We start from the raw sequence: 15,029 nt of genomic DNA on the forward strand, positions 1-15,029 counted from the left end.
AGAAGGAAATGTATCTCGTCACAAAAGACTGAGGATTAATGTATTCTTGAATGTTCTTGAAATTATTGAAAATATTCTTGAATGAATGAGATTTCAGCACTTTGCCAAAAGGCCTGTGCTACCACAGGTCAGACTATCAAACAGCAGCTCCGAAGGACTCGAGGATAATAGAAGCCCCCAGAGATGGCCTCTGTCAAAGCCAGTGGCCTCCCCTCAGTCTTTGTCCTCCAGGACTTCTGCAGCCTTGGACCTGTAGGGCCACACCTTGCTTCAGATGCTCCCTCCTTCTTTGGCTTTATCACCTTAATAATTTCCTGCCAGCTTTGATTTTCTTCTGGTACCTTTTCCTCCTTCCAAACATATAAAGGAATCTAGCTCCTGCCCAGCCCTTTCCTCTTTACTTTCTCAGGGACATCTCCTGCAATGCCTCCTTGCACTTTAATGATTTCCTTTGCCTGATGACCCTCAGATTGGTGTTGCTGGCCCTGACTTTTGTCCAGCTCCCTTCTAGCACTCTCCTGGAATAACCCACATTTCAAACAGAATGTCTGAAAAATGCATTCTTTTCCGTTCTAAATCAGTGCTTCCCTTCTTGATTTCTACTTAGGTTATCCTATTTTCTTTGCCTCAAAACTTTGCGGTTGTCTTTGATTTCTCCCCTGCTATCACCCACCACGTCTACTAAGTAACAAAGCCTTTTCTTTGCCAGAGCTACTAGTGCTTTCCTTTAGATCTATTTACTTTACCTCTCCCCTCTCATAGTTACACAACTGAGAAGCATACTATTGCCAGATTAATCTCTGTAATGTGTTTGTTTACATTGTACCACTCTAAATCCTTCCATGGTTCCATACTACAAAAAGATTAAGCACTATTCCTTAGTTTGGAATTCAAGGATGTTCTCAGATTTGCCTTTTTAAAATGTATCTTCAACTATTACTCTACTTTATCTCGTAGGTAATGTTGTTAGGATGCCATGAAGTTTACAAGGCACTTTACATATAATATTTCACTTGATCTCCACAACAACTCTGGGAAGCTGTTGCTATTATTATCATTATTTACAGATGAGGAAGTTGACACAAAAATCAATTAAATAATTTGTCCAGGATTATACAGCTAATACATATCTGAATCAGCATTTGAACTGAAGTCTTACTGATTCCACTATGCCATCTCTACATAAACTCCCCCTTGCTCCCAACCAGTCTACATACTTTCCCTTGGAAAAGTTTTGTATTATCTTGCCCTCTTTGGTTCACACCTTCATTCATGCCTGTCTAGAATGTCTTTCCCTCCCTCCATCCTCTCAGTTTTCTCACACTTCAGATCCCTTCATTCCTATGGAATTATTATCCATTTCCTAGTTTTAGTGTCTTTCTGTTGAACAACTACCCAACTATAACATGAGGGAAAGATATAAGGAGAAATGCATTAGTGTTTTAAAAAAAAATCTTCAAGAAGATTTTAATTGACTTTGAACTCAATATGGATCAACAATGTGAAGTGCCAGCCAGAAAAAAAAAATAACACAGCATAACTCCATATTTTCTTCAAGGATATATGATTTCATCAAGGGGAGTTTTCTTCCCTAGTACAGACCTCAGTCTCTCTATCCTTGCCATAGGTTTTCATGATTAAGACAAATCTTGTGTTAAGAAGCCTCCCTGAACATAGCTAGCTTCATCCTTGCATGACTAACCATAATAATGGTCAGGCCGATGCTTGAAGAGTTCCACCTTTGTAATACCTGCTAAATTGCAGGCCATTGACGTGGCCTTTGAAAACTGAGAGGTGCATTCCCAAAATAATGAAGCATTAAAATAGTAAAACTCAGGAGGGGGGGGGGGGGAAACCCTTAGACTGAACGGATGAGAAATAGAAGGATGGTATCCAGAATAAGGAAAGAGAGAAAGGAAGGTTGGTGTCTTTGAACACTGGATTAAGAATCAAGATAGAGAGGCAGAGCCAAGATGGTGCAGTTGAGGCATGGAAAGCTCAAACTGCTCTAAGCATCCTCTCCAAACAACCTTAAAATAACACTTTGAAATTAATACGGGAGGGTCAGAACAAACAAGAGGATGGAGTAAAGCAATTATCCTACAAAAACCAAAACAACTTGGAAGGTAGGCAGAGAGGATCTGATTCACTGGGGTGAGAGGGAAGCACAGTCCACAGTAAGACCATAGCAAGGAGTACCAGCACAAATAACAGCAAGACCCCTACACACACACACACACACACACACACACACACACACACACTTCACTTCTGCTGCTCCAGTTCTGAACGTGGCTCCAATCCAACTTTGAGACCAAGAGACCCTGCCTAATTCAACAACAGGGCATCCAACGCTCACCCCGTGAAGTTCCAAACCCTCTCCCAAGCCTTCAGTGAGGTCCCAGGGCCTAGTGCAAGGCAATCTACAGTGTGCAAGCCCAAAGTAAGGCCTAGAACCCTTGCTCAAGCTTAGAGTGAAGCCACAAGCCTCAGCAGAAGGCAGTCCATGATGTGCCTGGCTGGTGCAAGCCATGGGGAGCAGCCCAGAGCCCCTGCCCATGCCTGCAGTGAGGTCCCAGGCCCCAGCACAAGTCACTCTGTGGTGTACCTACTGCATGTAAGCCCAGAGTGAGGTCTAGAGCCCCTGTCCAAGCCTGAGGTAAGATTCTGAGTCCCCACACAGGGTAGCTCACAGTGCTCTAAGCTATGGAAGTCATTAGCAATCACTGAGAGAGACTGAATCAGTAGTGGAAAGTGGCTTTCAGGATTTCAGAGCTTCTAATCCACAGGCTATCATATCACCTTGGAAGAACTAAACTTGCAGAAACCCAGAACTAAAACTGAGAGTAGCAGCAAGGAAAAACATTAAAAGAATGCTTTCTCTATCCTGAAAACAGAGCTGGACTTTAAGATAAAAATGGATGTTAAGAAAAAGACTGAGAAAATGAGCATACAGCAAACAAAAAACACCTAATCATAGAAAATTATTATGAAGACAAATAAGAACAAGACACAAACTCAGGAGGGGACAGTGAAATCAGAGCAGCTACATGCAGAACTTCAAAGGAAATTGGGAATTGATCTCAGGCTCTGGAAGAGCTCAAAAAGGAATTAAAAAATAAAATGAGAGGCAAAGGAAAAATAGGAAAGATAAATGAAAGCAATACCCGAGGGAAAAGAGGTAGAAAATTTCAATGAAAAAGTTAATTTCTTAAAAAGTAGAATTGGACAAATGGAAAAAAAAATTCAAAAGATCATGGAAGAAAATGATACATCAAAAATTAGAATTGGGCAAGTAGAAGTGAGTGACTTTATGAACTCTGAGAAATAATTTTAAAAATCAAAGAACTTTAAAATAGAAGAAAATATGAAATAATTCATTGAAAAAACTGACCTGGAAAATAGATTCAGGAACAAGCTAAGAATTATTAGACTACAAAAGTAATGATTTAAAAAAAAAAGCCTAGACATCATATTACAAGAAATTATCAAAGAAAACTGCCCTGATATTCTTGAACAAGAGTAAAATAGAAATTGAAAGAATCCACCCTTCACCTCTTAAAATAAATCTCCAAATGACAACTCTAAGGAATATAATACTCAAATTCAAAAGCTTCCAGGCCAAAAAGAAAAAACTGCAAACAGCCAAAAAGAAACAATTCAAATATGGAGCCACAGTCAAGACTGCATAGGACTTGGCAAATAACTCTATGCATCTATAAAATTCCTGGGAATCTACTTGCCAAGACAATCACAAGAATCATATGAACACAATTATAAAACACTTTTCACACAAAGTCATCTAAATAATTGGAATAGTGATTCATTGCTCATGAGTAGACTGAGCTAATATAATAAAAATCATAATTCTATCTAAATTAATTTACTTATTCAGTGCCTGTACCAAACTACCAAATAAGTATCTTATAGAACTAGAAAAAAATTCATCTGGAAGAACAAATAATATCAAACTCAAGAATATCAATGGAATTAATGGAGAGGAAATGTGAAGGAAGGTGGTCTAGCAATACCAGATCTCAAACTAAATTATAAAGCAATAGTCATCACAACAATCTGGTCCTGGCTAAGAAATAAAATGTTAGATCAATAGAGTAGATTAGATACAAAATGAACAGGAGTAAATTACTTTAGCAATCAAGTTTTCAATGAATCCAAAGAACCTATGTTAATCGAATAAAATAATGATAAAGTTTTAAAAAAAGAGCTCAGATTTTGGGATAAGAACTCACTATTTGAGTAAAAACTGTATATAAGCAGTACGGTAGAAACTAGGTATACATAGACCAATATCTCATACCCTCTACCAGGATAAGGTCAAAATGGGGAGATGACTTAGACATAAAGGGTGATACCATAAATAAATTAGGGGAACATAGAGTAGTTTACCTGTCAGATCTATTGAGAAGGGAAGACACAATGACCAAGAGATAGAAAGCATTATAAGATGCAAAATGAATGATTTTTATTATATTAAATTAAAAAGGTTTTGTACAAACAAAACCAATGTAACAAAGATTAGAAGGGAAACAACTAACTGCAGGAAATTTTTTACAGCAAATTTCTCTGACAAAAGGCTCATATCTCAAATATATAAAGAACTTAGTTAAATTTATAAGAATACAAGTCATTCTCCAACTGACAAATGGTCAATGAATATGAATCAGCAGTTTTCAGATGAAGAAATCAAAGCTATCGACAATCATATGAAAAAATGTTCTAAATCACTTTTTATTGGAGAAATGCAAATTAAAACATCTCATACCTTTCAGATTGGCCAATATGATGACAAAGGAAAATTATAAATGTTAGAGAGGATGTGGTAAAATTGGGACACTAATGCATTATTGGTGGAGCTGTGAACTGATTCCACCATCCTGGAGAGCAATTTGGAACTATGTCCAAATGACTATAAAACTGTGCCTATCCTTTGATTCTGTAATACCACTTGTAGGTCTCTATCCTAAAGAGATTTTAAAAAGTGTTAACAAAAATGTTTATAGCAACTTTTTGTAATGGAGAAGAATTAGAAATTAAGGGGATCTCCATCAGTTGTGGAATGGCTGAATAAATTGTGGTATGTAGTAGTGATGGAATACTACTGTGCCATAAGGAATGATGAACAGGATGATTTCCAAAAAAAAAGCTGAAAAGACCTGAATGAACTGATTCAGAGTAAAATAAGAAGAATAGTAGCAACTATGTTGTACAGTGATCATCTGTGAAAAAACGACTTAACTATTCTCAGCAATACAATGATCCAGGACAATTCTGAAGGGCTTGGGACAAAGAATGATATTCACCTCTAGAGAAAGAACTGGTGGAGTAAGAATGTAGATGAAAGCTATTTTTCACTTTAGTTTGTGTTTTTATTTTGGGGTTTTACTGTTATATCAGTATTCTCATAGAACAATGACCAATAGAAGTATGTTTGGCATGATGATACATGTAAAATCCTTATCAAATTGCTTATCACCTCTGGGAGTGGGGAAAAAAAAGCAGGAAGGAAATAGTTTGGATCTTATAATTTAGGAAAGCATATGTTGAAAATTTTTATTACATGTAATTGGGGAAATAAAATAACTATTAAAAATAATCAAGGTGAGAGCAAAATGGATGTATGATCTAAAGATGGAGATATCATAAGCAAATTAGAAGAACAGGGAATGTATTACCTGTCATATTTATGGAAAAGAGAATAATTTATGAACCAACAAGAGATGGAGAGCACTGTCAGATGTAAAATGGATAATTTTGATTACATTAAACTAAAAAGGTATTGTACAAATAAAACTAACGTAGCCAAGATTGTAAGGAAAAGTAGAAAATAGGAGGGAAATTTTTATAGACTGTTTCTGGGATGGAGATCTCATATCTCCATTATATAGAGAACTTTGTCACATTTATAAGAATATGAGCCATTTCCCAGTTGATAAGTATTCAGAGAATATAAAGACAGTTTTTCAGTGGAGAATTCAAACCTAATTAGAACCAGATTGTAAGGATTAAAAGTAGGAGTTTGACAAAAAGTGAAGAGAGCAGTTGAATAAAAACAATTAGTTTAATTTGAAAGAAGTACAGATAGAAAAGAGGAAAGAGAGATTATTATTCTTATACCCTATGACCATATTTAAATTTCCTAATACTATCTAATATTTCTAATAATCTACCTCTGTCTTCTGAGGACAGTTTCTTCTTACCTGGCAAGCACCAAGCCTACTCTTACCTATTCTATCTGTAAATGATTCACTAACTCCCTAATCCCCTAAATAACAAAAAGTTACCACCCACTTACTCCTTCAATCAGTTTCTATCACCCAACTGTCTGTAGCCAACTGCCAGTAACCCTTGCCTCAGAGACAGACCTCTTGCTCTCTTGAGATCCAGAGACAAAAGCCCCTAACTGCGCTGCTTCCTTTTCTCTTAACTGGTCTACCTGGTAACAGAATCTTCAGCTCTGGCTCACTGACCCCTATCAGTTCTAATCTGCTTAGAAATCCTGCTCTCTTGCCTTCTAAGGAGACAGATGGAGAGATTAAGAAAATCCCTTTAACAAATCACCCCTGAGATCCTTTGGGAGACTAGTCTCCCCAATGGATCTTTCAAACAAAACTATCTTCTACTCATATTCTTAGTCAAAGTTGCCTATACTATTAATTCTTTCTAATAGAAAACTATACTAATATGAGAAACAGTGAGAAATAAATAGAGAAAGAAAGAAAAACAAATCTTGGTACATATAAGTCTCAAATTATAAACAATTACAAATAATTATAGTTACAAAATTATAAATAATTACAGTTATAAATAACACAATCCTGACTATACAGAAATAAGAACCTAAAGATATTAATCCAAATCCAACTTACAATTATTATGTACAAAAATATATACAAGAACATTATGTAAATACAATACCCCCCCAAGGCAGGTGTTGACCAACACTTATAACACCTTTTAAACTTTATCATCACCTATCATTCATTTATTTTAACTTTTTCTATAATCCTATAAAAGTATATTTATTTCTAAACAAATTCTATAAATAATATAAATTATATACATACCTAATGACTATTACTCATTCTATTTCAAAAATCAAACCTTTTATTAAAAACCAAACATTCTATTGAAAATTTTTAAGTTCAGGTGTTCAATGTCATTGATGCATGCAGTCAATCATTTCTGATGGAAGGTGCTCTTTTCACATGAAAGTAATGAATCCACAATGTCTTTTCTCCAATTGTAATCATTGTTGGGGTTGTTAACGGTACTTGGAGTGGACCTTCCAGGCCGACTGAGTTGTTCCTGTGCCCTGGAAGTTCTTTACATACATTGTGTCTCCTGGATTTAAATCATGAAGAGAAAAATCTATAGGTCCAGCTTGCACCACGGCTCCAGATTCCTGAAGTTCTCATATTTTGATTTGCAGATCTTGTATATGTGAGGCAGTAGAAGTATCTCTTCCTAGTGTGATAATTAAAATGTTTGGGAGCAAGGGAAATATATATATCAATTATGACCGCTGAAATATGTTTTCTACTGTGTCTTGGTTTTATATAAATATAAGATGGTCGCCAGGGAATATATTCCCAATTTATGAATATGCCCAAGCCAACTGGGTTTTATAGAGAAATTTAATTTATAATGCACTGATTAATCAATAGAAAAAGAGAGAAAGTAAGAAAGGAATAAGAATGAATAAATCAGTCAGTTGGTTTTATCACTCACTCTAGATCTTTCTAGGTAAGGCTTCTCATGCCAACCTCAGGCTCCACCTTCAAGAGAGCCTCCTTTCAAGAAATATTTCCAGAGAATTCTCCTCCTTCAGAGCCAGCCTTCTCTCCTGGTCCTCCTTCGGAGCCACCTCGCTCAGAGCAAAACCTCCTCCTCTCCTCAGACCCCGCTATCTTTAAGGAAACCATCTAAGTCCCCTCCCCTCAGTTCTCACATCTACCAATCACTGTCGATGTCTCCCCTGTGCCAATGGTGGCTCTAGCTTAACCCAGGACCGCCCAGAGGTCTGTTTCCTTTGCACATGTCGGTTGTAGGTCATATTCTCAAATAATTAAATCTTGATCTATGCTACAGCCCTTCCTAAATCCTGTTAGACTGAGTAGGGTGGAGATTGTAAGTTCTAAGACCTGGTTCTGTCATTCCAAGTATCTCTACTGTATCAATTCTAAAATCAATCATGACTCAAAGAACTTCCTGTTCTATGCTTAAACATAGGTCAAAGCCCTTTCCATTGTTTAACAAAAGGTTTCTGTCCTAAAGTAGTCTTAAGTAGGGAGGAGAAGGATCCTCCCATGCCAAGGGGTTTCACATTCCAATAGAGTTCTTACTATCAGTAGGAAATTTTTTCCAAGTATGAAATTTCCCAATGGGGAAATTTCCAACATTCATACGTCTAAGAAATTTTAAGGTTTACACTAGCAATGATGTATACACAGGGTTAAACAATTTAGCATGCATTGGTGGATGACCAAACAGCATCTCAAGTGGTGAAATGTGTAGATCACCCCTTGACCTGCTTTGAAGGTAGAATAGTGCTAGAGGGAGAGCTTCAGACCATTTCAAATTAGCCTCAGTGCATAATTTTCTGATCATAGTTTTCAGTTCTCTATTCATTCTTTCTACTTGTCCTGAGGTCTCTGGGTGTGGATTGGTATGTGAAATTTCAGTGTTATTCCTAAACATGAGTAAATTTTTGATAAAACTGAATCAGTAAAATGAGTTCCCCTGTTTGAATCAATCTGTGCCAACAGGCCAAAACAAGGTATGATTTCTCTTAAAAGCACTTTGGCAATAAATGCTGCTATTGCTCTAGGAATTGGAAATGCTTCTGGCCATCTGGTTAGCTGGTCTACTATAAGCAAAATTTGTAATGTCCAGCCTTTGACATTGTAATGAAATCTATTTGCAAATGTTCAAAAGGTGTGTAAGCCAAAGGATGTTCACCAAAAGCTTTTCCACAAAAGACTTGCTGGTTATATTCTTGGCAGATGGAACAAGCTGCACACTCTTTAGAGGCAATATTAGTTATGCAAGGGGCTAACCATCCTTTTTTCACAGAGTCTAGACCCTTAGGTTCCAAAATGACTGTTTTTATGGATGGATTGACTATTTATTATTGATGATAAAAAAGTTCTAGAGTATATGTTTTATATAAGTTTTCCTTCAGATGCCACCCATATTCCATTAAACTGTTTTACCTTGAAATTTTGTTTCCATTTTTAAATTTCTTTTTCATTATAGGAAAGGGATAAATCTGAATCATTGATAGTTGCCACATTTAAGATTAATTCAGGGACTTCTTTAGCAGTGAGTTCTGCAGCAGCATCTGCCAGTGGGTTTCCTCTAAAGACAGGGTCAGTTCCACCGGTATGGGCAGAGTAATATATACAACAGCCAGGGTTTCAGATAGTTGGAGAGCAGAGAGAAGGTCATTGATGATTTTAGCATTTGTGATACTTTTGCCAGCTGATGTTAAAAATCCCCTTTGAAGCCAAAGCATACCAACAGCATGGCATATTCTGAAGGCATATCTCAAGTCAGCACAAATTGTTGCTTTCTTGTCTCTTGCTATTACACAGACATGTTTCAAATCTATTAATTCTGCACCTTGAGCATTTATATTTGATGTCAGTGAAGCTGACCACAGAGTGGCAAATTCTGTGACCACAGCTGCTCCAGTGTAACATATAACTTCCCTTATAAAGGAAGAACCATCCGTAAACAAAACTAGGTCTGCATTTTCCAAAGGAGTGTCCAGGAGATCATCACGAGGTTTTTCTGCCATTGACATTAATGATTTGCAACTATGCGATGGTTCTCCTGTGATTGGTAAATCTGGGAGCAAGGTGGCAGGGTTGAGTGTTGTGTTTAAAAGTGATGTTTTCATTGCCTAATAAAGTTATTTCATATCTTGTAAGTCTTTGGTCAGAGAATGCCTGTGTTCTATGCCTTAGCAACAATGCTTCAACTTCATGAGGACACATTATCATTAGTGGGCATCCCAATACTATATACACAGATTTTGTTACTAGCAAAGCTGTTGTAGCTATGCCTCTAAGACATGGTGGTGCTTCTGAAGCTATTGGGTCTAGTTGAGCGAATAATATGCAACTGAATGTTAAACAGGTCCTGAAGCTTGGGTTAAAACACCTGAAGCTACTCCTCTCCATTCATGTACATGTAGAGTGATTGGTTTGTTGTAATCTGGGATGCCTAGAGCAGGGGCAGACATGATAGCCTGTTTTAATTTAGTAAGTACTGCTGGGTGTTCTGCCTCCAACCTAAGTGGTTTGCTTTATGTTCTAATTTGAACCAGAACAGCTGATTTAAAGTAGGCCTACATTGGAAGAAGATGTAGCCCAGAAAGATTCTAGTATATCTGTCAGTATTTCAAAGGTGGGAGTTTTATCCATCTCCTGACTAGAAAGAGTACAGGGAACAAATTTAGAGATTCCTCAGGTAGTTCTAATGTAATATCACCATCTTGAGTACATATTATCATGGCTCTTAATTTTTACAAAAGATCTCTCCCCAATAAATTCATTGGGGAGTTAAGCAATAGGAGGAATGAATGTTCCATGGATAAAAGTCCCACAGATACCATTTGTGGTGGAAGTTTTGGGACTTTCAGAGGTTCTCCTAACACTCCCACAATATTGATAGAGCCAATAGAATTGTAATTAGATTCAGGTATACTCATCAGCACAGATCTTGATGCCCCGGTATCTAGAAGATAATTGTATAATGTATTTCCTACTGTCAGTGTCACATGTGCTTCATTGCTATCTGGGGGAGAATGGACCGGGATGACTGGTGTAATCATATTGGTGTCTGGAAAATCACATGTTTTAGTCTTTGATTCCAGAGTCCTTTCTCCCCTCTCAGACCTTCATAAGGGTCCATGTGCACCTCTCTGAGATTCCTCTCATTGAGGAGGATTTACATTTGAACTATTATGTGGGTGGGCCCTGTTTTGGATATATTGTAACATACCATTTGTTTCATTTTGATTATTGGTTCTATCATTCCATTTTCTAAAATACTTGTTGTTCCTAGAATAATTGTTCCTAAAATTTCTACCATTATTTCTAAAATTATTGAATATTTGAGTCCAGCTTCTGCAATTTAACATTAGGTGTCCCCCTTTTCAGCATATGTAACACATTGGTCTTTGTTTTTTATATTCTCACAAAGGATATATTTTCCAGCCTTTTGATAACAGCTATGGGCTCATCCTCAAAAGAAGGGGTGCTCCACTTAAATCCCTCAATATCCTGAGGGGTAAATGGTCTTTGATGTCTTATGGTACCTAATCTTCTTTGGGATTAAAGGTTGGTACTTCTCTTAAGGGGACTAAGAATGTATTTTGATTATTTCTTCTTGATTCTTTCTCTTAAGTTTTTCTACCTAACTCCCTAAATAGTGGACAACCTTGAATCCTAACATCACAGCTCTTCATGTGTCCGTCTCTTGTGGATTTCCAGTTCGGTTTTTGTTGGAGTTCTACTTCCAGATTAAGATTTATTTTTTGTGGTTGGGTTGGTTTTTTTTACTCACCTTCAGCCTTATTTTCCATAGGCCTGTGGCTATATTCTCATCTAGTCTGCTTCCCGAAATCCATCTGTTTCCATACTAAGAACAAAAGTCTTTCATGGTGTAGAAGTGAGGGAGAAGTGGGCTTCCCTCCCTCTCACTACCTTGTTCCCAGGGCCACCAGGTATTCCCAAGGAGTAATAAACACAGCAGTTTACAAGCCATTGTGACAAGTCAAGATTATGACTGAAAGGAGAAAGAGATTGGGGTAGCAGCTTTCTTAGGCAATTTAATCTGATCCTTTTGGAGGAAATTTTTGCCAAATTCCTTTAAGCTATCTAAACTTTTTGTCTTTTCTATGTATTTTAATTCCTTACAGAATCAAGAGAGAAATTAAATTCCCTTCTCTTCTATGGAAGAAAATATTTTTCCTTAATGAAAAATAAAAATCAGCCTGCATTTGTAGGCTGATGATGATAATACCAGCATCATGTATCTATGGAGGCTTTCCAGCTTAGAAAGGGTTTTTTCATTCATGATCTCATTTAATATTGGTAATTTGTGAAGACAGCTTGGTTTGGTCATTTGACAGGCATCTATTCCACACCTACTATATACCAGGCATTAGGCTAATTCCTGGGGATACTGCTAGAGGCAAAAGAAAGACAGTACCTGCCCTTTAGAATCTTACATTCTAATGAGGGGAGACACCCCCTGAAAGGGTGCTCAAGGCTGAAGGATGGTTGGCTGGGCTTTCCCCAACATGGAGCCATGGAAGGAATTCCAAGAGAGACCAATGTGCCTGAGGCCTGGGGGTAGAGTGTGAGCCAAAGAGGCCCAGTTTGAATTCTGACTTTGCAGCTTACTAGTTCTGTGGCATTGACCATCTCAGAATCTCTTTGGGCCTTGGTTTTCTTGTTTGTAAAATGGGAGCTTTGGACTAAGTGATTTCTTAGGCACCCACATCTCTGATCCTTGTCGGTCCTGCCACACTAACTGTTAAATACCATTCGGAGGCCTCCCTGTCCCCAGGAATACCCAGATCCTTTGGAAACCAGTGCCACATCTAAATCAATGTGCCCCAGTGAATGGACCCTCCAATTCTGCCCCACAAAGTTGTTATTTGTTCTTCTGCCCAGGAGAGGGCAGCAGAAGCACAAGGGCTATGACATCATCAGAGCATCCCTTTGAAGAGTTATTGGGAACTTCCCAAACACAGAGAAATGAATCATAACCCCACAGGACACAGCTCTAGGCTATAGATTTAGCCAAGCCTCCAGGAGAATGTGGTCTGGGTTCCAGTCCCTCTCCCACACTTGGCTACGTGATTTTGGACAAGTCACCTATCAGACCAGGCTTAATTCTTCAGTCGTCTTTGTAATGAAGCTGCTGTGCCAGTTGGCCCAAGGCCCCATCTCTGCATCCGGGACTCTCCCCTGACCTGAGCACACCTCCTTCCCAGGGCCCTGTGGGGCTGCAGCCGAGCAGTCAGATCCCCAATCAGCTGTGCAGGCTGGATCCCAGGCCCTTGATTTGCTGCCCCTAAGACTGTAGGGAAAGCCTTTGAACCCTCTGATGGGATTTAGGCCCTGCACAGCCAACCTGGCCTCCCCAGAATTCCATGCTGCAACTTGTTCAACTACTCCTCCACGCTCTCCCATTTCCCATGATCCTCCTGGGACTCTGGGCTCCAACCTGCAATGCAATGGGCCCGATTCCTCATTCCTTCCCTTTCACCTCTGCATCAGGTAAACTCTAAACCAGAGTCTTTGGGACATTCTGCTGTTGTCTTTTTTACTTGTTGCTGGGCCCCAATGTAATCACTCACTGAGTCACCCTGAGTCTACCTGCACAGTGTGTCCAGCATCTGCCCTTCCGTCTCCATTCTCGCAGCACACACCTGCTCCAGGGCCTCATTTTCTCCATCCCGGATTGTTGTAACCTCCTGCCTGGTTCTCACCTCCTGCAGTCTCGGGCACCGTTTGGGTCATGTTGTTCCTCTGTCAGCTGAATGAACTATAACCTCCATCTCTGAGCCTACCTCGAGCCTTCTTTTCTGGCCTCATCACATCCCAGGGTTCCTTGGGGTCCAGCCATTGTTCCCTCAGCTCCCAGCAGTCTTTTCTTACTCCTTGACTTTCCTGGTATTGTCTCCCCACCCCCAAAGAGCTTCCATCCCACCTGCTCCGGCATCGTGCTAAAAGCCGGCAGCACAGAGCTAACACATAATAATAAGAGCTATGTTGCCTCATCTTATTCTCACAACAACCCTTGCAACGTAGATGCTATTATTATTTCCATTTTATAGATGAGAAAATGGAGAAAGAGAGGTTAAGTGACTTGCCCAGGGACATACTACCAGTATCCAGGGCAGGATTTGATCCCAGGTCAGATCCATGCAAGTAAATATAATTTTAAGAAGGAAAAAGTACTACCAGCGGAATGGATGAGAAAATGCCTCGTTTAAGAGGAAGCATATGAGCTGCACGTTGAGGGAATCAAAGGAGGCTCCGCCAAAGAAATGATGCAGGCTTGGCAGGCCCGCATTCCAAGGCAGAAGATGGCAGAGCAGTTTGCCTGGACCCAAATGCCCAAAGGGGAATAATAGGAAAGGTCCCGGCTGGGTGGTTTAAACTTTCTCTTTGGGCACCTTTTAGTAGGCTAATAATATGGTTGGCTCTGTTCTGGGGAGTATCAGTTTGGCAGGTGTGTGAAGAATGGCTGGGAAAGAGAAGAGCCTTGAGGTGAGCAGAGCACTCTGGGAAGCTGCGGCAGCCGGCATTGGGGGGATAGAAGAGGAGAGCCTGGAGGGAGGCGGCAGGCCAAGATGGGCTCTGAAGGGAAGATTCAGCAATGGATTGGATGTGAGCGTAGTGGGAGAGGCACAAAGTAGAAGGAGGACAAGAAATCCTGTGAATCCGAGTGATGGGACCCTCCCAAGCAGGAAGGGAAGTTCAAAGGGAGGGATGGGTTTGGGCAAAAATATAATGAATTCCATTTTGGTCGTGTCAAGGTTAGGATGCTTCTGTTCAGGCAGTCAAGCCCCGACCTTTTGTACCAAACACTGTGCCAAGTGCTGAGATAAAAAGGACGGCAAGTACAGAGTCCACCCCTCGAGGAGCTTCCGTTCTAACAGGGGAGACAACATGCCAGCGACTGGGAACGTAGACGAGGTCCAGAGGAGAGGGAAGGCCTAGTGTGGGATTTGAACTGAGTCTTGAAAGAAGCCAGAGAAGCCTGGATGCAGAAGGGAGGAGGAGCAGCCAGTGCAAAGGTAGCCACTGATTCTATTCCATTTAACGTGGGCCTTGTAGAGTGCTCTAAAGGTGAGCTGCTACTGAAATCAGTAATGGTGGGCAGATCAGCCTGGAGCCACCAGAGGGTCTACACAGGATAAAGACAACAATGCTGCCCTCAGGGAGCTTTGAAATGAATATTTGTGTAATGAAAGAACTTGTATT

General features: G+C 39.5%; 1 protein-coding gene across 6 annotated transcripts in view; it reads left to right on the forward strand.

Moving 5' to 3' along the window:
* SBF2 (SET binding factor 2) overlaps positions 1-15,029 on the forward strand; it is a 522,987-nt gene that overhangs the window by 314,250 nt on the left and 193,708 nt on the right. The gene's annotated exons all lie outside the window — the stretch shown is intronic.

Source organism: Monodelphis domestica, chromosome 6 (genome assembly GCF_027887165.1).
Source record: "Monodelphis domestica isolate mMonDom1 chromosome 6, mMonDom1.pri, whole genome shotgun sequence".
NCBI lineage: Eukaryota > Metazoa > Chordata > Mammalia > Didelphimorphia > Didelphidae > Monodelphis > Monodelphis domestica.